Genomic DNA, 20702 nt, shown 5'->3' on the forward strand with positions numbered 1-20702 from the left:
GAACCTGAAAATTGTGTTAGTTTCTCTATGAGATAGTAAAAGAAGGTTCAAATTGAACAGCTGCTGTCAACGGCCATTCTAAGCTGAATGTCCCTGCTCTCATCAGATCGCAGCAGCAATGCAGCTTAAGGCTTGGCAAGTACCAGCATGGGAGACTGGCTGGGAATCCCAAGTTCCGTTGACCTTTTTGAACCTGAAAATTGTGTTAGTTTCTCTATGAGATAGTAAAAGAAGGTTCAAATTGAACAGCTGCTGTCAACGGCCATTCTAAGCTGAATGTGCCTGCTCTCGTCAGATCGCAGCAGCAATGCAGCTTAAGGCTTTGCAAGTACCAGCATGGGAGACTGGCTGGGAATCCCAAGTTCCGTTGACCTTTTTGAACCTGAAAATTGTGTTAGTTTCTCTATGAGATAGTAAAAGAAGGTTCAAACTGAACAGTTGCTGTCAACGGCCATTCTAAGCTGAATGTGCCTGCTCTCGTCAGATCGCAGCAGCAATGCAGCTTAAGGCTTGGCAAGTACCAGCATGGGAGACTGGCTGGGAATCCCAAGTTCCGTTGACCTTTTTGAACCTGAAAATTGTGTTAGTTTCTCTATGAGATAGTAAAAGAAGGTTCAAATTGAACAGCTGCTGTCAACGGCCATTCTAAGCTGAATGTGCCTGCTCTAGTCACATCGCAGCAACAATGCAGCTTAAGGCTTGGCAAGTACCAGCATGGGAGACTGGCTGGGAATCCCAAGTTCTGTTGACCTTTTTGAACCTGAAAATTGTTAGTTTCTCTGTCAAAGATGGTAAAAGAAGGTTCAAATTGAACAGCTGCTGTCAACGGCCATTCTAAGCTGAATGTGCCTGCTCTCGTCAGATCGCAGCAGCAATGCAGCTTAAGGCTTGGCAAGTACCAGCATGGGAGACTGGCTGGGAATCCCAAGTTCCGTTGACCTTTTTGAACCTGAAAATTGTGTTAGTTTCTCTATGAGATAGTAAAAGAAGGTTCAAACTGAACAGCTGCTGTCAACGGCCATTCTAAGCTGAATGTGCCTGCTCTCGTCAGATCGCAGCAGCAATGCAGCTTTAGGCTTGGCAAGTAACAGCATGGGAGACTGGCTGTGAATCCCAAGTTCCGTTGACCTTTTTGAACCTGAAAATTGTGTTAGTTTCTCTATGAGATAGTAAAAGAAGGTTCAAATTGAACAGCTGCTGTCAACGGCCATTCTAAGCTGAATGTGCCTGCTCTCGTCAGATCGCAGCAGCAATGCAGCTTAAGGCTTGGCAAGTACCAGCATGGGAGACTGGCTGGGAATCCCAAGTTCTGTTGACCTTTTTGAACCTGAAAATTGTGTTAGTTTCTCTATGAGATAGTAAAAGAAGGTTCAAATTGAACAGCTGCTGTCAACGGCCATTCTAAGCTGAATGTGCCTGCTCTCGTCAGATCGCAGCAGCAATGCAGCTTAAGGCTTGGCAAGTACCAGCATGGGAGACTGGCTGGGAATCCCAAGTTCCGTTGACCTTTTTGAACCTGAAAATTGTGTTAGTTTCTCTATGAGATAGTAAAAGAAGGTTCAAATTGAACAGCTGCTGTCAACGGCCATTCTAAGCTGAATGTGCGTGCTCTTGTCGGATCACAGCAGCGATGCGGCTTAAGGCTTGGCAAGTACCAGCATGGGAGACTGGCTGTGAATCCCAAGTTCCGTTGACCTTTTTGAACCTGAAAATTGTGTTAGTTTCTCTATGAGATAGTAAAAGAAGGTTCAAACTGAACAGCTGCTGTCAACGGCCATTCTAAGCTGAATGTGCCTGCTCTCGTCAGATCGCAGCATCAATGCAGCTTAAGGCTTGGCAAGTACCAGCATGGGAGACTGGCTGGAAATCCCAAGTTCCGTTGACCTTTTTGAACCTGAAAATTGTGTTAGTTTCTATATGAGATAGTAAAAGAAGGTTCAAATTGAACAGCTGCTGTCAACGGCCCTTCTAAGCTGAATGTGCCTGCTCTCGTCAGATCGCAGCAGCAATGCAGCTTAAGGCTTGGCAAGTACCAGCATGGGAGACTGGCTGGGAATCCCAAGTTCCGTTGAGCTTTTTGAACCTGAAAATTGTGTTAGTTTCTCTATGAGATAGTAAAAGAAAGTAGAAATTAGGCAGCTGCTGTCAACGGCCATTCTAAGCTGAATGTGCCTGCTCTCGTCAGATCGCAGCAGCAATGCAGCTTAAGGCTTGGCAAGTACCAGCATGGGAGACTGGCTGGGAATCCCAAGTTCCGTTGACCTTTTTGAACCTGAAAATTGTTAGTTTCTCTGTCAAAGATGGTAAAAGAAGGTTCAAATTGAATAGCTGCTGTCAACGGCCATTCTAAGCTGAATGTGCCTGCTCTCGTTAGATCGCAGCAGCAATGCAGCTTAAGGCTTGGCAAGTACCAGCATGGGAGACTGGCTGGGAATCCCAAGTTCTGTTGACCTTTTTGAACCTGAAAATTGTGTTAGTTTTTCTATGAGATAGTAAAAGAAGGTTCAAATTGAACAGCTGCTGTCAACGGCCATTCTAAGCTGAATGTGCCTGCTCTCGTCAGATCGCAGCAGCTTAAGGCTTGGCAAGTACCAGCATGGGAGACTGGCTGGGAATCCCAAGTTCCGTTGACCTTTTTGAACCTGAAAATTGTGTTAGTTTCTCTATGAGATAGTAAAAGAAGGTTCAAATTGAACAGCTGCTGCTAACGGCCATTCTAAGCTGAATGTGCCTGCTCTCGTCAGTTCGCAGCAGCAATGCAGCTTAAGGCTTGGCAAGTACCAGCATGGGAGACTGGCTGGGAATCCTAAGTTCCGTTGACCTTTTTGAACCTGAAAATTGTGTTAGTTTCTCTATGAGATATTAAAAGAAGGTTCAAATTGAACAGCTGCTTTCAACGGCCATTCTAAGCTGAATGTGCCTGCTCTCGTCAGATCGCAGCAGCAATGCAGCTTAAGGCTTGGCAAGTACCAGCATGGGAAACTGGCTGGGAATCCCAAGTTCCGTTGACCTTTTTGAACCTGAAAATTGTTAGTTTCTCTGTCAAAGATGGTAAAAGAAGGTTCAAATTGAACAGCTGCTGTCAACGGCCATTCTAAGCTGAATGTGCCTGCTCTCGTCAGATCGCAGCAGCAATGCAGCTTAAGGCTTGGCAAGTACCAGCATGGGAGACTGGCTGGGAATCCCAAGTTCCGTTGACCTTTTTGAACCTGAAAATTGTGTTAGTTTCTCTATGAGATAGTAAAAGAAGGTTCAAATTGAACAGCTGCTGTCAACGGCCATTCTAAGCTGAATGTGCCTGCTCTCGTCAGATCGCAGCAGCAATGCAGCTTAAAGCTTGGCAAGTACCAGCATGGGAGACTGGCTGGGAATCCCAAGTTCTGTTGACCTTTTTGAACCTGAAAATTGTGTTAGTTTCTCTATGAGATAGTAAAAGAAGGTTCAAATTGAACAGCTGCTGTCAACGGCCATTCTAAGCTGAATGTGCCTGCTCTCGTCAGATCGCAGCAGCAATGCAGCTTAAGGCTTGGCAAGTACCAGCATGGGAGACTGGCTGGGAATCCCAAGTTCCGTTGACCTTTTTGAACCTGAAAATTGTGTTAGTTTCTCTATGAGATAGTAAAAGAAGGTTCAAATTGAACAGCTGCTGTCAACATCCATTCTAAGCTGAATGTGCCTGCTCTCGTCAGATCGCAGCAGCAATGCAGCTTAAGGCTTGGCAAGTACCAGCATGGGAGACTGGCTGCGAATCCCAAGTTCTGTTGACCTTTTTGAACCTGAAAATTGTGTTAGTTTCTCTATGAGATAGTAAAAGAAGGTTCAAATTGAACAGCTGCTGTCAACGGCCATTCTAAGCTGAATGTGCCTGCTCTCGTCAGATCGCAGCAGCTTAAGGCTTGGCAAGTACCAGCATGGGAGACTGGCTGGGAATCCCAAGTTCCGTTGACCTTTTTGAACCTGAAAATTGTGTTAGTTTCTCTATGAGATAGTAAAAGAAGGTTCAAATTGAACAGCTGCTGTCAACGGCCATTCTAAGCTGAATGTGCGTGCTCTTGTCGGATCACAGCAGCGATGCGGCTTAAGGCTTGGCAAGTACCAGCATGGGAGACTGGCTGTGAATCCCAAGTTCCGTTGACCTTTTTGAACCTGAAAATTGTGTTAGTTTCTCTATGAGATAGTAAAAGAAGGTTCAAACTGAACAGCTGCTGTCAACGGCCATTCTAAGCTGAATGTGCCTGCTCTCGTCAGATCGCAGCATCAATGCAGCTTAAGGCTTGGCAAGTACCAGCATGGGAGACTGTCTGGGAATCCCAAGTTCCGTTGACCTTTTTGAACCTGAAAATTGTGTTAGTTTCTATATGAGATAGTAAAAGAAGGTTCAAATTGAACAGCTGCTGTCAACGGCCCTTCTAAGCTGAATGTGCCTGCTCTCGTCAGATCGCAGCAGCAATGCAGCTTAAGGCTTGGCAAGTACCAGCATGGGAGACTGGCTGGGAATCCCAAGTTCCGTTGAGCTTTTTGAACCTGAAAATTGTGTTAGTTTCTCTATGAGATAGTAAAAGAAAGTAGAAATTAGGCAGCTGCTGTCAACGGCCATTCTAAGCTGAATGTGCCTGCTCTCGTCAGATCGCAGCAGCAATGCAGCTTAAGGCTTGGCAAGTACCAGCATGGGAGACTGGCTGGGAATCCCAAGTTCCGTTGACCTTTTTGAACCTGAAAATTGTTAGTTTCTCTGTCAAAGATGGTAAAAGAAGGTTCAAATTGAATAGCTGCTGTCAACGGCCATTCTAAGCTGAATGTGCCTGCTCTCGTTAGATCGCAGCAGCAATGCAGCTTAAGGCTTGGCAAGTACCAGCATGGGAGACTGGCTGGGAATCCCAAGTTCTGTTGACCTTTTTGAACCTGAAAATTGTGTTAGTTGTTCTATGAGATAGTAAAAGAAGGTTCAAATTGAACAGCTGCTGTCAACGGCCATTCTAAGCTGAATGTGCCTGCTCTCGTCAGATCGCAGCAGCTTAAGGCTTGGCAAGTACCAGCATGGGAGACTGGCTGGGAATCCCAAGTTCCGTTGACCTTTTTGAACCTGAAAATTGTGTTAGTTTCTCTATGAGATATTAAAAGAAGGTTCAAATTGAACAGCTGCTGTCAACGGCCATTCTAAGCTGAATGTGCCTGCTCTCGTCAGATCGCAGCAGCAATGCAGCTTAAGGCTTGGCAAGTACCAGCATGGGAAACTGGCTGGGAATCCCAAGTTCCGTTGACCTTTTTGAACCTGAAAATTGTTAGTTTCTCTGTCAAAGATGGTAAAAGAAGGTTCAAATTGAACAGCTGCTGTCAACGGCCATTCTAAGCTGAATGTGCCTGCTCTCGTCAGATCGCAGCAGCAATGCAGCTTAAGGCTTGGCAAGTACCAGCATGGGAGACTGGCTGGGAATCCCAAGTTCCGTTGACCTTTTTGAACCTGAAAATTGTGTTAGTTTCTCTATGAGATAGTAAAAGAAGGTTCAAATTGAACAGCTGCTGTCAACGGCCATTCTAAGCTGAATGTGCCTGCTCTCGTCAGATCGCAGCAGCAATGCAGCTTAAGGCTTGGCAAGTACCAGCATGGGAGACTGGCTGGGAATCCCAAGTTCTGTTGACCTTTTTGAACCTGAAAATTGTGTTAGTTTCTCTATGAGATAGTAAAAGAAGGTTCAAATTGAACAGCTGCTGTCAACGGCCATTCTAAGCTGAATGTGCCTGCTCTCGTCAGATCGCAGCAGCAATGCAGCTTAAGGCTTGGCAAGTACCAGCATGGGAGACTGGCTGGGAATCCCAAGTTCTGTTGACCTTTTTGAACCTGAAAATTGTGTTAGTTTCTCTATGAGATAGTAAAAGAAGGTTCAAATTGAACAGCTGCTGTCAACGGCCATTCTAAGCTGAATGTGCCTGCTCTAGTCACATCGCAGCAGCTTAAGGCTTGGCAAGTACCAGCATGGGAGACTGGCTGGGAATCCCTAGTTCCGTTGACCTTTTTGAACCTGAAAATTGTGTTAGTTTCTCTATGAGATAGTAAAAGAAGGTTCAAATTGAACAGCTGCTGTCAACGGCCATTCTAAGCTGAATGTGCCTGCTCTCGTCAGATCGCAGCAGCAATGCAGCTTAAGGCTTGGCAAGTACCAGCATGGGAGACTGGCTGGGAATCCCAAGTTCCGTTGACCTTTTTGAACCTGAAAATTGTGTTAGTTTCTCTATGAGATAGTAAAAGAAGGTTCAAATTGAACAGCTGCTGTCAACGGCCATTCTAAGCTGAATGTGCCTGCTCTCGTCAGATCGCAGCAGCAATGCAGCTTAAGGCTTGGCAAGTAACAGCATGGGAGACTGGCTGGGAATCCCAAGTTCCGTTGACCTTTTTGAACCTGAAAATTGTTAGTTTCTCTGTCAAAGATGGTAAAAGAAGGTTCAAATTGAACAGCTGCTGTCAACGGCCATTCTAAGCTGAATGTGCCTGCTCTCGTCAGATCGCAGCAGCAATGCAGCTTAAGGCTTGGCAAGTACCAGCATGGGAGACTGGCTGGGAATCCCAAGTTCTGTTGACCTTTTTGAACCTGAAAATTGTGTTAGTTTCTCTATGAGATAGTAAAAGAAGGTTCAAATTGAACAGCTGCTGTCAACGGCCATTCTAAGCTGAATGTGCCTGCTCTCGTCAGATCGCAGCAGCAATGCAGCTTAAGGCTTGGCAAGTACCAGCATGGGAGACTGGCTGGGAATCCCAAGTTCCGTTGACCTTTTTGAACCTGAAAATTGTGTTAGTTTCTCTATGAGATAGTAAAAGAAGGTTCAAATTGAACAGCTGCTGTCAACGGCCATTCTAAGCTGAATGTGCCTGCTCTCGTCAGATCGCAGCAGCAATGCAGCTTAAGGCTTGGCAAGTACCAGCATGGGAGACTGGCTGGGAATCCCAAGTTCCGTTGACCTTTTTGAACCTGAAAATTGTGTTAGTTTCTCTATGAGATAGTAAAAGAAGGTTCAAATTGAACAGCTGCTGTCAACGGCCATTCTAAGCTGAATGTGCCTGCTCTCGTCAGATCGCAGCAGCAATGCAGCTTAAGGCTTGGCAAGTACCAGCATGGGAGACTGGCTGGGAATCCCAAGTTCTGTTGACCTTTTTGAACCTGAAAATTGTGTTAATTTCTCTATGAGATAGTAAAAGAAGGTTCAAATTGAACAGCTGCTGTCAACGGCCATTCTAAGCTGAATGTGCCTGCTCTCGTCAGATCGCAGCAGCTTAAGGCTTGGCAAGTACCAGCATGGGAGACTGGCTGGGAATCCCAAGTTCCGTTGACCTTTTTGAACCTGAAAATTGTGTTAGTTTCTCTATGAGATAGTAAAAGAAGGTTCAAATTGAACAGCTGCTGTCAACGGCCATTCTAAGCTGAATGTCCCTGCTCTCATCAGATCGCAGCAGCAATGCAGCTTAAGGCTTGGCAAGTACCAGCATGGGAGACTGGCTGGGAATCCCAAGTTCCGTTGACCTTTTTGAACCTGAAAATTGTGTTAGTTTCTCTATGAGATAGTAAAAGAAGGTTCAAATTGAACAGCTGCTGTCAACGGCCATTCTAAGCTGAATGTGCCTGCTCTCGTCAGATCGCAGCAGCAATGCAGCTTAAGGCTTGGCAAGTACCAGCATGGGAGACTGGCTGGGAATCCCAAGTTCTGTTGACCTTTTTGAACCTGAAAATTGTGTTAGTTTCTCTATGAGATAGTAAAAGAAGGTTCAAATTGAACAGCTGCTGTCAACGGCCATTCTAAGCTGAATGTGCCTGCTCTCGTCAGATCGCAGCAGCAATGCAGCTTAAGGCTTGGCAAGTACCAGCATGGGAGACTGGCTGGGAATCCCAAGTTCTGTTGACCTTTTTGAACCTGAAAATTGTGTTAGTTTCTCTATGAGATAGTAAAAGAAGGTTCAAATTGAACAGCTGCTGTCAACGGCCATTCTAAGCTGAATGTGCCTGCTCTAGTCACATCGCAGCAGCTTAAGGCTTGGCAAGTACCAGCATGGGAGACTGGCTGGGAATCCCTAGTTCCGTTGACCTTTTTGAACCTGAAAATTGTGTTAGTTTCTCTATGAGATAGTAAAAGAAGGTTCAAATTGAACAGCTGCTGTCAACGGCCATTCTAAGCTGAATGTGCCTGCTCTCGTCAGATCGCAGCAGCAATGCAGCTTAAGGCTTGGCAAGTACCAGCATGGGAGACTGGCTGGGAATCCCAAGTTCCGTTGACCTTTTTGAACCTGAAAATTGTGTTAGTTTCTCTATGAGATAGTAAAAGAAGGTTCAAATTGAACAGCTGCTGTCAACGGCCATTCTAAGCTGAATGTGCCTGCTCTCGTCAGATCGCAGCAGCAATGCAGCTTAAGGCTTGGCAAGTAACAGCATGGGAGACTGGCTGGGAATCCCAAGTTCCGTTGACCTTTTTGAACCTGAAAATTGTTAGTTTCTCTGTCAAAGATGGTAAAAGAAGGTTCAAATTGAACAGCTGCTGTCAACGGCCATTCTAAGCTGAATGTGCCTGCTCTCGTCAGATCGCAGCAGCAATGCAGCTTAAGGCTTGGCAAGTACCAGCATGGGAGACTGGCTGGGAATCCCAAGTTCTGTTGACCTTTTTGAACCTGAAAATTGTGTTAGTTTCTCTATGAGATAGTAAAAGAAGGTTCAAATTGAACAGCTGCTGTCAACGGCCATTCTAAGCTGAATGTGCCTGCTCTCGTCAGATCGCAGCAGCAATGCAGCTTAAGGCTTGGCAAGTACCAGCATGGGAGACTGGCTGGGAATCCCAAGTTCCGTTGACCTTTTTGAACCTGAAAATTGTGTTAGTTTCTCTATGAGATAGTAAAAGAAGGTTCAAATTGAACAGCTGCTGTCAACGGCCATTCTAAGCTGAATGTGCCTGCTCTCGTCAGATCGCAGCAGCAATGCAGCTTAAGGCTTGGCAAGTACCAGCATGGGAGACTGGCTGGGAATCCCAAGTTCCGTTGACCTTTTTGAACCTGAAAATTGTGTTAGTTTCTCTATGAGATAGTAAAAGAAGGTTCAAATTGAACAGCTGCTGTCAACGGCCATTCTAAGCTGAATGTGCCTGCTCTCGTCAGATCGCAGCAGCAATGCAGCTTAAGGCTTGGCAAGTACCAGCATGGGAGACTGGCTGGGAATCCCAAGTTCTGTTGACCTTTTTGAACCTGAAAATTGTGTTAATTTCTCTATGAGATAGTAAAAGAAGGTTCAAATTGAACAGCTGCTGTCAACGGCCATTCTAAGCTGAATGTGCCTGCTCTCGTCAGATCGCAGCAGCTTAAGGCTTGGCAAGTACCAGCATGGGAGACTGGCTGGGAATCCCAAGTTCCGTTGACCTTTTTGAACCTGAAAATTGTGTTAGTTTCTCTATGAGATAGTAAAAGAAGGTTCAAATTGAACAGCTGCTGTCAACGGCCATTCTAAGCTGAATGTCCCTGCTCTCATCAGATCGCAGCAGCAATGCAGCTTAAGGCTTGGCAAGTACCAGCATGGGAGACTGGCTGGGAATCCCAAGTTCCGTTGACCTTTTTGAACCTGAAAATTGTGTTAGTTTCTCTATGAGATAGTAAAAGAAGGTTCAAATTGAACAGCTGCTGTCAACGGCCATTCTAAGCTGAATGTGCCTGCTCTCGTCAGATCGCAGCAGCAATGCAGCTTAAGGCTTTGCAAGTACCAGCATGGGAGACTGGCTGGGAATCCCAAGTTCCGTTGACCTTTTTGAACCTGAAAATTGTGTTAGTTTCTCTATGAGATAGTAAAAGAAGGTTCAAACTGAACAGTTGCTGTCAACGGCCATTCTAAGCTGAATGTGCCTGCTCTCGTCAGATCGCAGCAGCAATGCAGCTTAAGGCTTGGCAAGTACCAGCATGGGAGACTGGCTGGGAATCCCAAGTTCCGTTGACCTTTTTGAACCTGAAAATTGTGTTAGTTTCTCTATGAGATAGTAAAAGAAGGTTCAAATTGAACAGCTGCTGTCAACGGCCATTCTAAGCTGAATGTGCCTGCTCTAGTCACATCGCAGCAACAATGCAGCTTAAGGCTTGGCAAGTACCAGCATGGGAGACTGGCTGGGAATCCCAAGTTCTGTTGACCTTTTTGAACCTGAAAATTGTTAGTTTCTCTGTCAAAGATGGTAAAAGAAGGTTCAAATTGAACAGCTGCTGTCAACGGCCATTCTAAGCTGAATGTGCCTGCTCTCGTCAGATCGCAGCAGCAATGCAGCTTAAGGCTTGGCAAGTACCAGCATGGGAGACTGGCTGGGAATCCCAAGTTCCGTTGACCTTTTTGAACCTGAAAATTGTGTTAGTTTCTCTATGAGATAGTAAAAGAAGGTTCAAACTGAACAGCTGCTGTCAACGGCCATTCTAAGCTGAATGTGCCTGCTCTCGTCAGATCGCAGCAGCAATGCAGCTTTAGGCTTGGCAAGTAACAGCATGGGAGACTGGCTGGGAATCCCAAGTTCCGTTGACCTTTTTGAACCTGAAAATTGTGTTAGTTTCTCTATGAGATAGTAAAAGAAGGTTCAAATTGAACAGCTGCTGTCAACGGCCATTCTAAGCTGAATGTGCCTGCTCTCGTCAGATCGCAGCAGCAATGCAGCTTAAGGCTTGGCAAGTACCAGCATGGGAGACTGGCTGGGAATCCCAAGTTCTGTTGACCTTTTTGAACCTGAAAATTGTGTTAGTTTCTCTATGAGATAGTAAAAGAAGGTTCAAATTGAACAGCTGCTGTCAACGGCCATTCTAAGCTGAATGTGCCTGCTCTCGTCAGATCGCAGCAGCAATGCAGCTTAAGGCTTGGCAAGTACCAGCATGGGAGACTGGCTGGGAATCCCAAGTTCCGTTGACCTTTTTGAACCTGAAAATTGTGTTAGTTTCTCTATGAGATAGTAAAAGAAGGTTCAAATTGAACAGCTGCTGTCAACGGCCATTCTAAGCTGAATGTGCGTGCTCTTGTCGGATCACAGCAGCGATGCGGCTTAAGGCTTGGCAAGTACCAGCATGGGAGACTGGCTGTGAATCCCAAGTTCCGTTGACCTTTTTGAACCTGAAAATTGTGTTAGTTTCTCTATGAGATAGTAAAAGAAGGTTCAAACTGAACAGCTGCTGTCAACGGCCATTCTAAGCTGAATGTGCCTGCTCTCGTCAGATCGCAGCATCAATGCAGCTTAAGGCTTGGCAAGTACCAGCATGGGAGACTGGCTGGAAATCCCAAGTTCCGTTGACCTTTTTGAACCTGAAAATTGTGTTAGTTTCTATATGAGATAGTAAAAGAAGGTTCAAATTGAACAGCTGCTGTCAACGGCCCTTCTAAGCTGAATGTGCCTGCTCTCGTCAGATCGCAGCAGCAATGCAGCTTAAGGCTTGGCAAGTACCAGCATGGGAGACTGGCTGGGAATCCCAAGTTCCGTTGAGCTTTTTGAACCTGAAAATTGTGTTAGTTTCTCTATGAGATAGTAAAAGAAAGTAGAAATTAGGCAGCTGCTGTCAACGGCCATTCTAAGCTGAATGTGCCTGCTCTCGTCAGATCGCAGCAGCAATGCAGCTTAAGGCTTGGCAAGTACCAGCATGGGAGACTGGCTGGGAATCCCAAGTTCCGTTGACCTTTTTGAACCTGAAAATTGTTAGTTTCTCTGTCAAAGATGGTAAAAGAAGGTTCAAATTGAATAGCTGCTGTCAACGGCCATTCTAAGCTGAATGTGCCTGCTCTCGTTAGATCGCAGCAGCAATGCAGCTTAAGGCTTGGCAAGTACCAGCATGGGAGACTGGCTGGGAATCCCAAGTTCTGTTGACCTTTTTGAACCTGAAAATTGTGTTAGTTTTTCTATGAGATAGTAAAAGAAGGTTCAAATTGAACAGCTGCTGTCAACGGCCATTCTAAGCTGAATGTGCCTGCTCTCGTCAGATCGCAGCAGCTTAAGGCTTGGCAAGTACCAGCATGGGAGACTGGCTGGGAATCCCAAGTTCCGTTGACCTTTTTGAACCTGAAAATTGTGTTAGTTTCTCTATGAGATAGTAAAAGAAGGTTCAAATTGAACAGCTGCTGTCAACGGCCATTCTAAGCTGAATGTGCGTGCTCTTGTCGGATCACAGCAGCGATGCGGCTTAAGGCTTGGCAAGTACCAGCATGGGAGACTGGCTGTGAATCCCAAGTTCCGTTGACCTTTTTGAACCTGAAAATTGTGTTAGTTTCTCTATGAGATAGTAAAAGAAGGTTCAAACTGAACAGCTGCTGTCAACGGCCATTCTAAGCTGAATGTGCCTGCTCTCGTCAGATCGCAGCATCAATGCAGCTTAAGGCTTGGCAAGTACCAGCATGGGAGACTGTCTGGGAATCCCAAGTTCCGTTGAACTTTTTGAACCTGAAAATTGTGTTAGTTTCTATATGAGATAGTAAAAGAAGGTTCAAATTGAACAGCTGCTGTCAACGGCCCTTCTAAGCTGAATGTGCCTGCTCTCGTCAGATCGCAGCAGCAATGCAGCTTAAGGCTTGGCAAGTACCAGCATGGGAGACTGGCTGGGAATCCCAAGTTCCGTTGAGCTTTTTGAACCTGAAAATTGTGTTAGTTTCTCTATGAGATAGTAAAAGAAAGTAGAAATTAGGCAGCTGCTGTCAACGGCCATTCTAAGCTGAATGTGCCTGCTCTCGTCAGATCGCAGCAGCAATGCAGCTTAAGGCTTGGCAAGTACCAGCATGGGAGACTGGCTGGGAATCCCAAGTTCCGTTGACCTTTTTGAACCTGAAAATTGTTAGTTTCTCTGTCAAAGATGGTAAAAGAAGGTTCAAATTGAATAGCTGCTGTCAACGGCCATTCTAAGCTGAATGTGCCTGCTCTCGTTAGATCGCAGCAGCAATGCAGCTTTAGGCTTGGCAAGTACCAGCATGGGAGACTGGCTGGGAATCCCAAGTTCTGTTGACCTTTTTGAACCTGAAAATTGTGTTAGTTTTTCTATGAGATAGTAAAAGAAGGTTCAAATTGAACAGCTGCTGTCAACGGCCATTCTAAGCTGAATGTGCCTGCTCTCGTCAGATCGCAGCAGCTTAAGGCTTGGCAAGTACCAGCATGGGAGACTGGCTGGGAATCCCAAGTTCCGTTGACCTTTTTGAACCTGAAAATTGTGTTAGTTTCTCTATGAGATAGTAAAAGAAGGTTCAAATTGAACAGCTGCTGCTAACGGCCATTCTAAGCTGAATGTGCCTGCTCTCGTCAGTTCGCAGCAGCAATGCAGCTTAAGGCTTGGCAAGTACCAGCATGGGAGACTGGCTGGGAATCCTAAGTTCCGTTGACCTTTTTGAACCTGAAAATTGTGTTAGTTTCTCTATGAGATATTAAAAGAAGGTTCAAATTGAACAGCTGCTGTCAACGGCCATTCTAAGCTGAATGTGCCTGCTCTCGTCAGATCGCAGCAGCAATGCAGCTTAAGGCTTGGCAAGTACCAGCATGGGAAACTGGCTGGGAATCCCAAGTTCCGTTGACCTTTTTGAACCTGAAAATTGTTAGTTTCTCTGTCAAAGATGGTAAAAGAAGGTTCAAATTGAACAGCTGCTGTCAACGGCCATTCTAAGCTGAATGTGCCTGCTCTCGTCAGATCGCAGCAGCAATGCAGCTTAAGGCTTGGCAAGTACCAGCATGGGAGACTGGCTGGGAATCCCAAGTTCTGTTGACCTTTTTGAACCTGAAAATTGTGTTAGTTTCTCTATGAGATAGTAAAAGAAGGTTCAAATTGAACAGCTGCTGTCAACGGCCATTCTAAGCTGAATGTGCCTGCTCTCGTCAGATCGCAGCAGCAATGCAGCTTAAGGCTTGGCAAGTACCAGCATGGGAGACTGGCTGGGAATCCCAAGTTCCGTTGACCTTTTTGAACCTGAAAATTGTGTTAGTTTCTCTATGAGATAGTAAAAGAAGGTTCAAATTGAACAGCTGCTGTCAACGGCCATTCTAAGCTGAATGTGCCTGCTCTCGTCAGATCGCAGCAGCAATGCAGCTTAAGGCTTGGCAAGTACCAGCATGGGAGACTGGCTGGGAATCCCAAGTTCCGTTGACCTTTTTGAACCTGAAAATTGTGTTAGTTTCTCTATGAGATAGTAAAAGAAGGTTCAAATTGAACAGCTGCTGTCAACATCCATTCTAAGCTGAATGTGCCTGCTCGCGTCAGATCGCAGCAGCAATGCAGCTTAAGGCTTGGCAAGTACCAGCATGGGAGACTGGCTGCGAATCCCAAGTTCTGTTGACCTTTTTGAACCTGAAAATTGTGTTAGTTTCTCTATGAGATAGTAAAAGAAGGTTCAAATTGAACAGCTGCTGTCAACGGCCATTCTAAGCTGAATGTGCCTGCTCTCGTCAGATCGCAGCAGCTTAAGGCTTGGCAAGTACCAGCATGGGAGACTGGCTGGGAATCCCAAGTTCCGTTGACCTTTTTGAACCTGAAAATTGTGTTAGTTTCTCTATGAGATAGTAAAAGAAGGTTCAAACTGAACAGCTGCTGTCAACGGCCATTCTAAGCTGAATGTGCCTGCTCTCGTCAGATCGCAGCATCAATGCAGCTTAAGGCTTGGCAAGTACCAGCATGGGAGACTGGCTGGGAATCCCAAGTTCCGTTGACCTTTTTGAACCTGAAAATTGTGTTAGTTTCTCTATGAGATAGTAAAAGAAGGTTCAAATTGAACAGCTGCTGTCAACGGCCATTCTAAGCTGAATGTGCCTGCTCTCGTCAGATCGCAGCAGCAATGCAGCTTAAGGCTTGGCAAGTACCAGCATGGGAGACTGGCTGGGAATCCCAAGTTCCGTTGACCTTTTTGAACCTGAAAATTGTGTTAGTTTTTCTATGAGATAGTAAAAGAAGGTTCAAATTGAACAGCTGCTGTCAACGGCCATTCTAAGCTGAATGTGCCTGCTCTCGTCAGATCGCAGCAGCAATGCAGCTTAAGGCTTGGCAAGTACCAGTATGGGAGACTGGCTGGGAATCCCAAGTTCCGTTGACCTTTTTGAACCTGAAAATTGTGTTAGTTTCTCTATGAGATAGTAAAAGAAGGTTCAAATTGAACAGCTGCTGTCAACGGCCATTCTAAGCTGAATGTGCCTGCTCTCGTCAGATCGCAGCAGCAATGCAGCTTAAGGCTTGGCAAGTACCAGCATGGGAGACTGGCTGGGAATCCCAAGTTCCGTTGACCTTTTTGAACCTGAAAATTGTTAGTTTCTCTGTCAAAGATGGTAAAAGAAGGTTCAAATTGAACAGCTGCTGTCAACGGCCATTCTAAGCTGAATGTGCCTGCTCTCGTCAGATCGCAGCAGCATTGCAGCTTAAGGCTTGGCAAGTACCAGCATGGGAGACTGGCTGGGAATCCCAAGTTCTGTTGACCTTTTTGAACCTGAAAATTGTGTTAGTTTCTCTATGAGATAGTAAAAGAAGGTTCAAATTGAACAGCTGCTGTCAACGGCCATTCTAAGCTGAATGTGCCTGCTCTCGTCAGATCGCAGCAGCAATGCAGCTTAAGGCTTGGCAAGTACCAGCATGGGAGACTGGCTGGGAATCCCAAGTTCTGTTGACCTTTTTGAACCTGAAAATTGTGTTAGTTTCTCTATGAGATAGTAAAAGAAGGTTCAAATTGAACAGCTGCTGTCAACGGCCATTCTAAGCTGAATGTGCCTGCTCTCGTCAGATCGCAGCAGCAATGCAGCTTAAGGCTTGGCAAGTAACAGCATGGGAGACTGGCTGGGAATCCCAAGTTCCGTTGACCTTTTTGAACCTGAAAATTGTTAGTTTCTCTGTCAAAGATGGTAAAAGAAGGTTCAAATTGAACAGCTGCTGTCAACGGCCATTCTAAGCTGAATGTGCCTGCTCTCGTCAGATCGCAGCAGCAATGCAGCTTAAGGCTTGGCAAGTACCAGCATGGGAGACTGGCTGGGAATCCCAAGTTCTGTTGACCTTTTTGAACCTGAAAATTGTGTTAGTTTCTCTATGAGATAGTAAAAGAAGGTTCAAATTGAACAGCTGCTGTCAACGGCCATTCTAAGCTGAATGTGCCTGCTCTCGTCAGATCGCAGCAGCAATGCAGCTTAAGGCTTGGCAAGTACCAGCATGGGAGACTGGCTGGGAATCCCAAGTTCCGTTGACCTTTTTGAACCTGAAAATTGTGTTAGTTTCTCTATGAGATAGTAAAAGAAGGTTCAAATTGAACAGCTGCTGTCAACGGCCATTCTAAGCTGAATGTGCCTGCTCTCGTCAGATCGCAGCAGCAATGCAGCTTAAGGCTTGGCAAGTACCAGCATGGGAGACTGGCTGGGAATCCCAAGTTCCGTTGACCTTTTTGAACCTGAAAATTGTGTTAGTTTCTCTATGAGATAGTAAAAGAAGGTTCAAATTGAACAGCTGCTGTCAACATCCATTCTAAGCTGAATGTGCCTGCTCGCGTCAGATCGCAGCAGCAATGCAGCTTAAGGCTTGGCAAGTACCAGCATGGGAGACTGGCTGCGAATCCCAAGTTCTGTTGACCTTTTTGAACCTGAAAATTGTGTTAGTTTCTCTATGAGATAGTAAAAGAAGGTTCAAATTGAACAGCTGCTGTCAACGGCCATTCTAAGCTGAATGTGCCTGCTCTCGTCAGATCGCAGCAGCTTAAGGCTTGGCAAGTACCAGCATGGGAGACTGGCTGGGAATCCCAAGTTCCGTTGACCTTTTTGAACCTGAAAATTGTGTTAGTTTCTCTATGAGATAGTAAAAGAAGGTTCAAACTGAACAGCTGCTGTCAACGGCCATTCTAAGCTGAATGTGCCTGCTCTCGTCAGATCGCAGCATCAATGCAGCTTAAGGCTTGGCAAGTACCAGCATGGGAGACTGGTTGGGAATCCCAAGTTCCGTTGACCTTTTTGAACCTGAAAATTGTGTTAGTTTCTCTATGAGATAGTAAAAGAAGGTTCAAATTGAACAGCTGCTGTCAACGGCCATTCTAAGCTGAATGTGCCTGCTCTCGTCAGATCGCAGCAGCAATGCAGCTTAAGGCTTGGCAAGTACCAGCATGGGAGACTGGCTGGGAATCCCAAGTTCCGTTGACCTTTTTGAACCTGAAAATTGTGTTAGTTTTTCTATGAGATAGTAAAAGAAGGTTCAAATTGAACAGCTGCTGTCAACGGCCATTCTAAGCTGAATGTGCCTGCTCTCGTCAGATCGCAGCAGCAATGCAGCTTAAGGCTTGGCAAGTACCAGTATGGGAGACTGGCTGGGAATCCCAAGTTCCGTTGACCTTTTTGAACCTGAAAATTGTGTTAGTTTCTCTATGAGATAGTAAAAGAAGGTTCAAATTGAACAGCTGCTGTCAACGGCCATTCTAAGCTGAATGTGCCTGCTCTCGTCAGATCGCAGCAGCAATGCAGCTTAAGGCTTGGCAAGTACCAGCATGGGAGACTGGCTGGGAATCCCAAGTTCCGTTGACCTTTTTGAACCTGAAAATTGTTAGTTTCTCTGTCAAAGATGGTAAAAGAAGGTTCAAATTGAACAGCTGCTGTCAACGGCCATTCTAAGCTGAATGTGCCTGCTCTCGTCAGATCGCAGCAGCATTGCAGCTTAAGGCTTGGCAAGTACCAGCATGGGAGACTGGCTGGGAATCCCAAGTTCTGTTGACCTTTTTGAACCTGAAAATTGTGTTAGTTTCTCTATGAGATAGTAAAAGAAGGTTCAAATTGAACAGCTGCTGTCAACGGCCATTCTAAGCTGAATGTGCCTGCTCTCGTCAGATCGCAGCAGCAATGCAGCTTAAGGCTTGGCAAGTACCAGCATGGGAGACTGGCTGGGAATCCCAAGTTCTGTTGACCTTTTTGAACCTGAAAATTGTGTTAGTTTCTCTATGAGATAGTAAAAGAAGGTTCAAATTGAACAGCTGCTGTCAACGGCCATTCTAAGCTGAATGTGCCTGCTCTCGTCAGATCGCAGCAGCAATGCAGCTTAAGGCTTGGCAAGTAACAGCATGGGAGACTGGCTGGGAATCCCAAGTTCCGTTGACCTTTTTGAACCTGAAAATTGTTAGTTTCTCTGTCAAAGATGGTAAAAGAAGGTTCAAATTGAACAGCTGCTGTCAACGGCCATTCTAAGCTGAATGTGCCTGCTCTCGTCAGATCGCAGCAGCAATGCAGCTTAAGGCTTGGCAAGTACCAGCATGGGAGACTGGCTGGGAATCCCAAGTTCTGTTGACCTTTTTGAACCTGAAAATTGTGTTAGTTTCTCTATGAGATAGTAAAAGAAGGTTCAAATTGAACAGCTGCTGTCAACGGCCATTCTAAGCTGAATGTGCCTGCTCTCGTCAGATCGCAGCAGCAATGCAGCTTAAGGCTTGGCAAGTACCAGCATGGGAGACTGGCTGGGAATCCCAAGTTCCGTTGACCTTTTTGAACCTGAAAATTGTGTTAGTTTCTCTATGAGATAGTAAAAGAAGGTTCAAATTGAACAGCTGCTGTCAACGGCCATTCTAAGCTGAATGTGCCTGCTCTCGTCAGATCGCAGCAGCAATGCAGCTTAAGGCTTGGCAAGTACCAGCATGGGAGACTGGCTGGGAATCCCAAGTTCCGTTGACCTTTTTGAACCTGAAAATTGTGTTAGTTTCTCTATGAGATAGTAAAAGAAGGTTCAAATTGAACAGCTGCTGTCAACGGCCATTCTAAGCTGAATGTGCCTGCTCTCGTCAGATCGCAGCAGCAATGCAGCTTAAGGCTTGGCAAGTACCAGCATGGGAGACTGGCTGGGAATCCCAAGTTCTGTTGACCTTTTTGAACCTGAAAATTGTGTTAATTTCTCTATGAGATAGTAAAAGAAGGTTCAAATTGAACAGCTGCTGTCAACGGCCATTCTAAGCTGAATGTGCCTGCTCTCGTCAGATCGCAGCAGCTTAAGGCTTGGCAAGTACCAGCATGGGAGACTGGCTGGGAATCCCAAGTTCCGTTGACCTTTTTGAACCTGAAAATTGTGTTAGTTTCTCTATGAGATAGTAAAAGAAGGTTCAAATTGAACAGCTGCTGTCAACGGCCATTCTAAGCTGAATGTCCCTGCTCTCATCAGATCGCAGCAGCAATGCAGCTTAAGGCTTGGCAAGTACCAGCATGGGAGACTGGCTGGGAATCCCAAGTTCCGTTGACCTTTTTGAACCTGAAAATTGTGTTAGTTTCTCTATGAGATAGTAAAAGAAGGTTCAAATTGAACAGCTGCTGTCAACGGCCATTCTAAGCTGAATGTGCCTGCTCTCGTCAGATCGCAGCAGCAATGCAGCTTAAGGCTTTGCAAGTACCAGCATGGGAGACTGGCTGGGAATCCCAAGTTCCGTTGACCTTTTTGAACCTGAAAATTGTGTTAGTTTCTCTATGAGATAGTAAAAGAAGGTTCAAACTGAACAGTTGCTGTCAACGGCCATTCTAAGCTGAATGTGCCTGCTCTCGTCAGATCGCAGCAGCAATGCAGCTTAAGGCTTGGCAAGTACCAGCATGGGAGACTGGCTGGGAATCCCAAGTTCCGTTGACCTTTTTGAACCTGAAAATTGTGTTAGTTTCTCTATGAGATAGTAAAAGAAGGTTCAAATTGAACAGCTGCTGTCAACGGCCATTCTAAGCTGAATGTGCCTGCTCTAGTCACATCGCAGCAACAATGCAGCTTAAGGCTTGGCAAGTACCAGCATGGGAGACTGGCTGGGAATCCCAAGTTCTGTTGACCTTTTTGAACCTGAAAATTGTTAGTTTCTCTGTCAAAGATGGTAAAAGAAGGTTCAAATTGAACAGCTGCTGTCAACGGCCATTCTAAGCTGAATGTGCCTGCTCTCGTCAGATCGCAGCAGCAATGCAGCTTAAGGCTTGGCAAGTACCAGCATGGGAGACTGGCTGGGAATCCCAAGTTCCGTTGAGCTTTTTGAACCTGAAAATTGTGTTAGTTTCTCTATGAGATAGTAAAAGAAGGTTCAAACTGAACAGCTGCTGTCAACGGCCATTCTAAGCTGAATGTGCCTGCTCTCGTCAGATCGCAGCAGCAATGCAGCTTTAGGCTTGGCAAGTAACAGCATGGGAGACTGGCTGGGAATCCCAAGTTCCGTTGACCTTTTTGAACCTGAAAATTGTGTTAGTTTCTCTATGAGATAGTAAAAGAAGGTTCAAATTGAACAGCTGCTGTCAACGGCCATTCTAAGCTGAATGTGCCTGCTCTCGTCAGATCGCAGCAGCAATGCAGCTTAAGGCTTGGCAAGTACCAGCATGGGAGACTGGCTGGGAATCCCAAGTTCTGTTGACCTTTTTGAACCTGAAAATTGTGTTAGTTTCTCTATGAGATAGTAAAAGAAGGTTCAAATTGAACAGCTGCTGTCAACGGCCATTCTAAGCTGAATGTGCCTGCTCTCGTCAGATCGCAGCAGCAATGCAGCTTAAGGCTTGGCAAGTACCAGCATGGGAGACTGGCTGGGAATCCCAAGTTCCGTTGACCTTTTTGAACCTGAAAATTGTGTTAGTTTCTCTATGAGATAGTAAAAGAAGGTTCAAATTGAACAGCTGCTGTCAACGGCCATTCTAAGCTGAATGTGCGTGCTCTTGTCGGATCACAGCAGCGATGCGGCTTAAGGCTTGGCAAGTACCAGCATGGGAGACTGGCTGTGAATCCCAAGTTCCGTTGACCTTTTTGAACCTGA

The 20702-nt window shown here is 45.7% G+C and overlaps 85 pseudogenes; all 85 read left to right on the forward strand.

Moving 5' to 3' along the window:
- The first annotated feature begins 65 nt into the window (after nt 1–65).
- LOC140086893 (5S ribosomal RNA) lies at nt 66–184 on the forward strand (annotated as a pseudogene).
- Nucleotides 185–254: 70 nt separating this feature from the next.
- Nucleotides 255–373, forward strand: LOC140092603 (5S ribosomal RNA; annotated as a pseudogene).
- A 70-nt stretch (nt 374–443) lies between these two features.
- Nucleotides 444–562, forward strand: LOC140100484 (5S ribosomal RNA; annotated as a pseudogene).
- Nucleotides 563–821: 259 nt separating this feature from the next.
- Nucleotides 822–940, forward strand: LOC140100487 (5S ribosomal RNA; annotated as a pseudogene).
- A 70-nt stretch (nt 941–1010) lies between these two features.
- Nucleotides 1011–1129, forward strand: LOC140097286 (5S ribosomal RNA; annotated as a pseudogene).
- Nucleotides 1130–1199: 70 nt separating this feature from the next.
- Nucleotides 1200–1318, forward strand: LOC140080754 (5S ribosomal RNA; annotated as a pseudogene).
- Nucleotides 1319–1388: 70 nt separating this feature from the next.
- On the forward strand, nt 1389–1507 carry LOC140100488 (5S ribosomal RNA; annotated as a pseudogene).
- A 259-nt stretch (nt 1508–1766) lies between these two features.
- On the forward strand, nt 1767–1885 carry LOC140094349 (5S ribosomal RNA; annotated as a pseudogene).
- A 70-nt stretch (nt 1886–1955) lies between these two features.
- LOC140096027 (5S ribosomal RNA) lies at nt 1956–2074 on the forward strand (annotated as a pseudogene).
- Nucleotides 2075–2144: 70 nt separating this feature from the next.
- On the forward strand, nt 2145–2263 carry LOC140100489 (5S ribosomal RNA; annotated as a pseudogene).
- Nucleotides 2264–2333: 70 nt separating this feature from the next.
- LOC140083075 (5S ribosomal RNA) lies at nt 2334–2452 on the forward strand (annotated as a pseudogene).
- Nucleotides 2453–2892: 440 nt separating this feature from the next.
- Nucleotides 2893–3011, forward strand: LOC140090310 (5S ribosomal RNA; annotated as a pseudogene).
- Nucleotides 3012–3081: 70 nt separating this feature from the next.
- On the forward strand, nt 3082–3200 carry LOC140100491 (5S ribosomal RNA; annotated as a pseudogene).
- Nucleotides 3201–3270: 70 nt separating this feature from the next.
- LOC140092664 (5S ribosomal RNA) lies at nt 3271–3389 on the forward strand (annotated as a pseudogene).
- Nucleotides 3390–3459: 70 nt separating this feature from the next.
- LOC140100492 (5S ribosomal RNA) lies at nt 3460–3578 on the forward strand (annotated as a pseudogene).
- Nucleotides 3579–4207: 629 nt separating this feature from the next.
- LOC140081612 (5S ribosomal RNA) lies at nt 4208–4326 on the forward strand (annotated as a pseudogene).
- Nucleotides 4327–4396: 70 nt separating this feature from the next.
- On the forward strand, nt 4397–4515 carry LOC140096028 (5S ribosomal RNA; annotated as a pseudogene).
- A 70-nt stretch (nt 4516–4585) lies between these two features.
- LOC140100493 (5S ribosomal RNA) lies at nt 4586–4704 on the forward strand (annotated as a pseudogene).
- Nucleotides 4705–4774: 70 nt separating this feature from the next.
- LOC140083076 (5S ribosomal RNA) lies at nt 4775–4893 on the forward strand (annotated as a pseudogene).
- Nucleotides 4894–5144: 251 nt separating this feature from the next.
- On the forward strand, nt 5145–5263 carry LOC140083269 (5S ribosomal RNA; annotated as a pseudogene).
- Nucleotides 5264–5333: 70 nt separating this feature from the next.
- LOC140100494 (5S ribosomal RNA) lies at nt 5334–5452 on the forward strand (annotated as a pseudogene).
- Nucleotides 5453–5522: 70 nt separating this feature from the next.
- On the forward strand, nt 5523–5641 carry LOC140080755 (5S ribosomal RNA; annotated as a pseudogene).
- A 70-nt stretch (nt 5642–5711) lies between these two features.
- Nucleotides 5712–5830, forward strand: LOC140080757 (5S ribosomal RNA; annotated as a pseudogene).
- Nucleotides 5831–6081: 251 nt separating this feature from the next.
- Nucleotides 6082–6200, forward strand: LOC140100495 (5S ribosomal RNA; annotated as a pseudogene).
- Nucleotides 6201–6270: 70 nt separating this feature from the next.
- On the forward strand, nt 6271–6389 carry LOC140091469 (5S ribosomal RNA; annotated as a pseudogene).
- A 70-nt stretch (nt 6390–6459) lies between these two features.
- On the forward strand, nt 6460–6578 carry LOC140080759 (5S ribosomal RNA; annotated as a pseudogene).
- A 70-nt stretch (nt 6579–6648) lies between these two features.
- On the forward strand, nt 6649–6767 carry LOC140100496 (5S ribosomal RNA; annotated as a pseudogene).
- A 70-nt stretch (nt 6768–6837) lies between these two features.
- LOC140100498 (5S ribosomal RNA) lies at nt 6838–6956 on the forward strand (annotated as a pseudogene).
- Nucleotides 6957–7026: 70 nt separating this feature from the next.
- Nucleotides 7027–7145, forward strand: LOC140080760 (5S ribosomal RNA; annotated as a pseudogene).
- A 251-nt stretch (nt 7146–7396) lies between these two features.
- On the forward strand, nt 7397–7515 carry LOC140086905 (5S ribosomal RNA; annotated as a pseudogene).
- A 70-nt stretch (nt 7516–7585) lies between these two features.
- LOC140080761 (5S ribosomal RNA) lies at nt 7586–7704 on the forward strand (annotated as a pseudogene).
- Nucleotides 7705–7774: 70 nt separating this feature from the next.
- Nucleotides 7775–7893, forward strand: LOC140080762 (5S ribosomal RNA; annotated as a pseudogene).
- A 251-nt stretch (nt 7894–8144) lies between these two features.
- LOC140100499 (5S ribosomal RNA) lies at nt 8145–8263 on the forward strand (annotated as a pseudogene).
- Nucleotides 8264–8333: 70 nt separating this feature from the next.
- LOC140091470 (5S ribosomal RNA) lies at nt 8334–8452 on the forward strand (annotated as a pseudogene).
- A 70-nt stretch (nt 8453–8522) lies between these two features.
- LOC140080763 (5S ribosomal RNA) lies at nt 8523–8641 on the forward strand (annotated as a pseudogene).
- A 70-nt stretch (nt 8642–8711) lies between these two features.
- LOC140100500 (5S ribosomal RNA) lies at nt 8712–8830 on the forward strand (annotated as a pseudogene).
- A 70-nt stretch (nt 8831–8900) lies between these two features.
- Nucleotides 8901–9019, forward strand: LOC140100501 (5S ribosomal RNA; annotated as a pseudogene).
- A 70-nt stretch (nt 9020–9089) lies between these two features.
- Nucleotides 9090–9208, forward strand: LOC140080764 (5S ribosomal RNA; annotated as a pseudogene).
- A 251-nt stretch (nt 9209–9459) lies between these two features.
- On the forward strand, nt 9460–9578 carry LOC140086917 (5S ribosomal RNA; annotated as a pseudogene).
- A 70-nt stretch (nt 9579–9648) lies between these two features.
- Nucleotides 9649–9767, forward strand: LOC140092604 (5S ribosomal RNA; annotated as a pseudogene).
- Nucleotides 9768–9837: 70 nt separating this feature from the next.
- LOC140100503 (5S ribosomal RNA) lies at nt 9838–9956 on the forward strand (annotated as a pseudogene).
- A 259-nt stretch (nt 9957–10215) lies between these two features.
- Nucleotides 10216–10334, forward strand: LOC140100504 (5S ribosomal RNA; annotated as a pseudogene).
- A 70-nt stretch (nt 10335–10404) lies between these two features.
- LOC140090739 (5S ribosomal RNA) lies at nt 10405–10523 on the forward strand (annotated as a pseudogene).
- Nucleotides 10524–10593: 70 nt separating this feature from the next.
- LOC140080765 (5S ribosomal RNA) lies at nt 10594–10712 on the forward strand (annotated as a pseudogene).
- A 70-nt stretch (nt 10713–10782) lies between these two features.
- LOC140100505 (5S ribosomal RNA) lies at nt 10783–10901 on the forward strand (annotated as a pseudogene).
- A 259-nt stretch (nt 10902–11160) lies between these two features.
- On the forward strand, nt 11161–11279 carry LOC140094350 (5S ribosomal RNA; annotated as a pseudogene).
- Nucleotides 11280–11349: 70 nt separating this feature from the next.
- On the forward strand, nt 11350–11468 carry LOC140096030 (5S ribosomal RNA; annotated as a pseudogene).
- Nucleotides 11469–11538: 70 nt separating this feature from the next.
- On the forward strand, nt 11539–11657 carry LOC140100506 (5S ribosomal RNA; annotated as a pseudogene).
- A 70-nt stretch (nt 11658–11727) lies between these two features.
- On the forward strand, nt 11728–11846 carry LOC140083077 (5S ribosomal RNA; annotated as a pseudogene).
- A 440-nt stretch (nt 11847–12286) lies between these two features.
- On the forward strand, nt 12287–12405 carry LOC140089867 (5S ribosomal RNA; annotated as a pseudogene).
- Nucleotides 12406–12475: 70 nt separating this feature from the next.
- Nucleotides 12476–12594, forward strand: LOC140096032 (5S ribosomal RNA; annotated as a pseudogene).
- Nucleotides 12595–12664: 70 nt separating this feature from the next.
- Nucleotides 12665–12783, forward strand: LOC140100507 (5S ribosomal RNA; annotated as a pseudogene).
- A 70-nt stretch (nt 12784–12853) lies between these two features.
- On the forward strand, nt 12854–12972 carry LOC140082248 (5S ribosomal RNA; annotated as a pseudogene).
- Nucleotides 12973–13412: 440 nt separating this feature from the next.
- LOC140083270 (5S ribosomal RNA) lies at nt 13413–13531 on the forward strand (annotated as a pseudogene).
- Nucleotides 13532–13601: 70 nt separating this feature from the next.
- On the forward strand, nt 13602–13720 carry LOC140080766 (5S ribosomal RNA; annotated as a pseudogene).
- Nucleotides 13721–13790: 70 nt separating this feature from the next.
- On the forward strand, nt 13791–13909 carry LOC140100509 (5S ribosomal RNA; annotated as a pseudogene).
- A 70-nt stretch (nt 13910–13979) lies between these two features.
- LOC140100510 (5S ribosomal RNA) lies at nt 13980–14098 on the forward strand (annotated as a pseudogene).
- A 440-nt stretch (nt 14099–14538) lies between these two features.
- LOC140084351 (5S ribosomal RNA) lies at nt 14539–14657 on the forward strand (annotated as a pseudogene).
- Nucleotides 14658–14727: 70 nt separating this feature from the next.
- Nucleotides 14728–14846, forward strand: LOC140100511 (5S ribosomal RNA; annotated as a pseudogene).
- Nucleotides 14847–14916: 70 nt separating this feature from the next.
- On the forward strand, nt 14917–15035 carry LOC140086769 (5S ribosomal RNA; annotated as a pseudogene).
- Nucleotides 15036–15105: 70 nt separating this feature from the next.
- LOC140100512 (5S ribosomal RNA) lies at nt 15106–15224 on the forward strand (annotated as a pseudogene).
- A 70-nt stretch (nt 15225–15294) lies between these two features.
- LOC140093254 (5S ribosomal RNA) lies at nt 15295–15413 on the forward strand (annotated as a pseudogene).
- Nucleotides 15414–15483: 70 nt separating this feature from the next.
- On the forward strand, nt 15484–15602 carry LOC140080767 (5S ribosomal RNA; annotated as a pseudogene).
- Nucleotides 15603–15672: 70 nt separating this feature from the next.
- LOC140091471 (5S ribosomal RNA) lies at nt 15673–15791 on the forward strand (annotated as a pseudogene).
- A 70-nt stretch (nt 15792–15861) lies between these two features.
- LOC140080768 (5S ribosomal RNA) lies at nt 15862–15980 on the forward strand (annotated as a pseudogene).
- Nucleotides 15981–16050: 70 nt separating this feature from the next.
- Nucleotides 16051–16169, forward strand: LOC140100513 (5S ribosomal RNA; annotated as a pseudogene).
- Nucleotides 16170–16239: 70 nt separating this feature from the next.
- Nucleotides 16240–16358, forward strand: LOC140100515 (5S ribosomal RNA; annotated as a pseudogene).
- Nucleotides 16359–16798: 440 nt separating this feature from the next.
- Nucleotides 16799–16917, forward strand: LOC140085991 (5S ribosomal RNA; annotated as a pseudogene).
- Nucleotides 16918–16987: 70 nt separating this feature from the next.
- Nucleotides 16988–17106, forward strand: LOC140100516 (5S ribosomal RNA; annotated as a pseudogene).
- Nucleotides 17107–17176: 70 nt separating this feature from the next.
- Nucleotides 17177–17295, forward strand: LOC140086781 (5S ribosomal RNA; annotated as a pseudogene).
- A 70-nt stretch (nt 17296–17365) lies between these two features.
- LOC140100517 (5S ribosomal RNA) lies at nt 17366–17484 on the forward strand (annotated as a pseudogene).
- A 70-nt stretch (nt 17485–17554) lies between these two features.
- Nucleotides 17555–17673, forward strand: LOC140093255 (5S ribosomal RNA; annotated as a pseudogene).
- A 70-nt stretch (nt 17674–17743) lies between these two features.
- LOC140080770 (5S ribosomal RNA) lies at nt 17744–17862 on the forward strand (annotated as a pseudogene).
- A 70-nt stretch (nt 17863–17932) lies between these two features.
- LOC140091472 (5S ribosomal RNA) lies at nt 17933–18051 on the forward strand (annotated as a pseudogene).
- Nucleotides 18052–18121: 70 nt separating this feature from the next.
- On the forward strand, nt 18122–18240 carry LOC140080771 (5S ribosomal RNA; annotated as a pseudogene).
- Nucleotides 18241–18310: 70 nt separating this feature from the next.
- Nucleotides 18311–18429, forward strand: LOC140100518 (5S ribosomal RNA; annotated as a pseudogene).
- Nucleotides 18430–18499: 70 nt separating this feature from the next.
- Nucleotides 18500–18618, forward strand: LOC140100520 (5S ribosomal RNA; annotated as a pseudogene).
- Nucleotides 18619–18688: 70 nt separating this feature from the next.
- LOC140080772 (5S ribosomal RNA) lies at nt 18689–18807 on the forward strand (annotated as a pseudogene).
- A 251-nt stretch (nt 18808–19058) lies between these two features.
- LOC140086930 (5S ribosomal RNA) lies at nt 19059–19177 on the forward strand (annotated as a pseudogene).
- A 70-nt stretch (nt 19178–19247) lies between these two features.
- Nucleotides 19248–19366, forward strand: LOC140092605 (5S ribosomal RNA; annotated as a pseudogene).
- A 70-nt stretch (nt 19367–19436) lies between these two features.
- LOC140100521 (5S ribosomal RNA) lies at nt 19437–19555 on the forward strand (annotated as a pseudogene).
- Nucleotides 19556–19814: 259 nt separating this feature from the next.
- Nucleotides 19815–19933, forward strand: LOC140088322 (5S ribosomal RNA; annotated as a pseudogene).
- Nucleotides 19934–20003: 70 nt separating this feature from the next.
- Nucleotides 20004–20122, forward strand: LOC140090741 (5S ribosomal RNA; annotated as a pseudogene).
- Nucleotides 20123–20192: 70 nt separating this feature from the next.
- LOC140080773 (5S ribosomal RNA) lies at nt 20193–20311 on the forward strand (annotated as a pseudogene).
- Nucleotides 20312–20381: 70 nt separating this feature from the next.
- LOC140100522 (5S ribosomal RNA) lies at nt 20382–20500 on the forward strand (annotated as a pseudogene).
- Nucleotides 20501–20702: the final 202 nt, after the last annotated feature.

This window comes from Engystomops pustulosus, chromosome 9 (genome assembly GCF_040894005.1).
Source record: "Engystomops pustulosus chromosome 9, aEngPut4.maternal, whole genome shotgun sequence".
Lineage (NCBI taxonomy): Eukaryota > Metazoa > Chordata > Amphibia > Anura > Leptodactylidae > Engystomops > Engystomops pustulosus.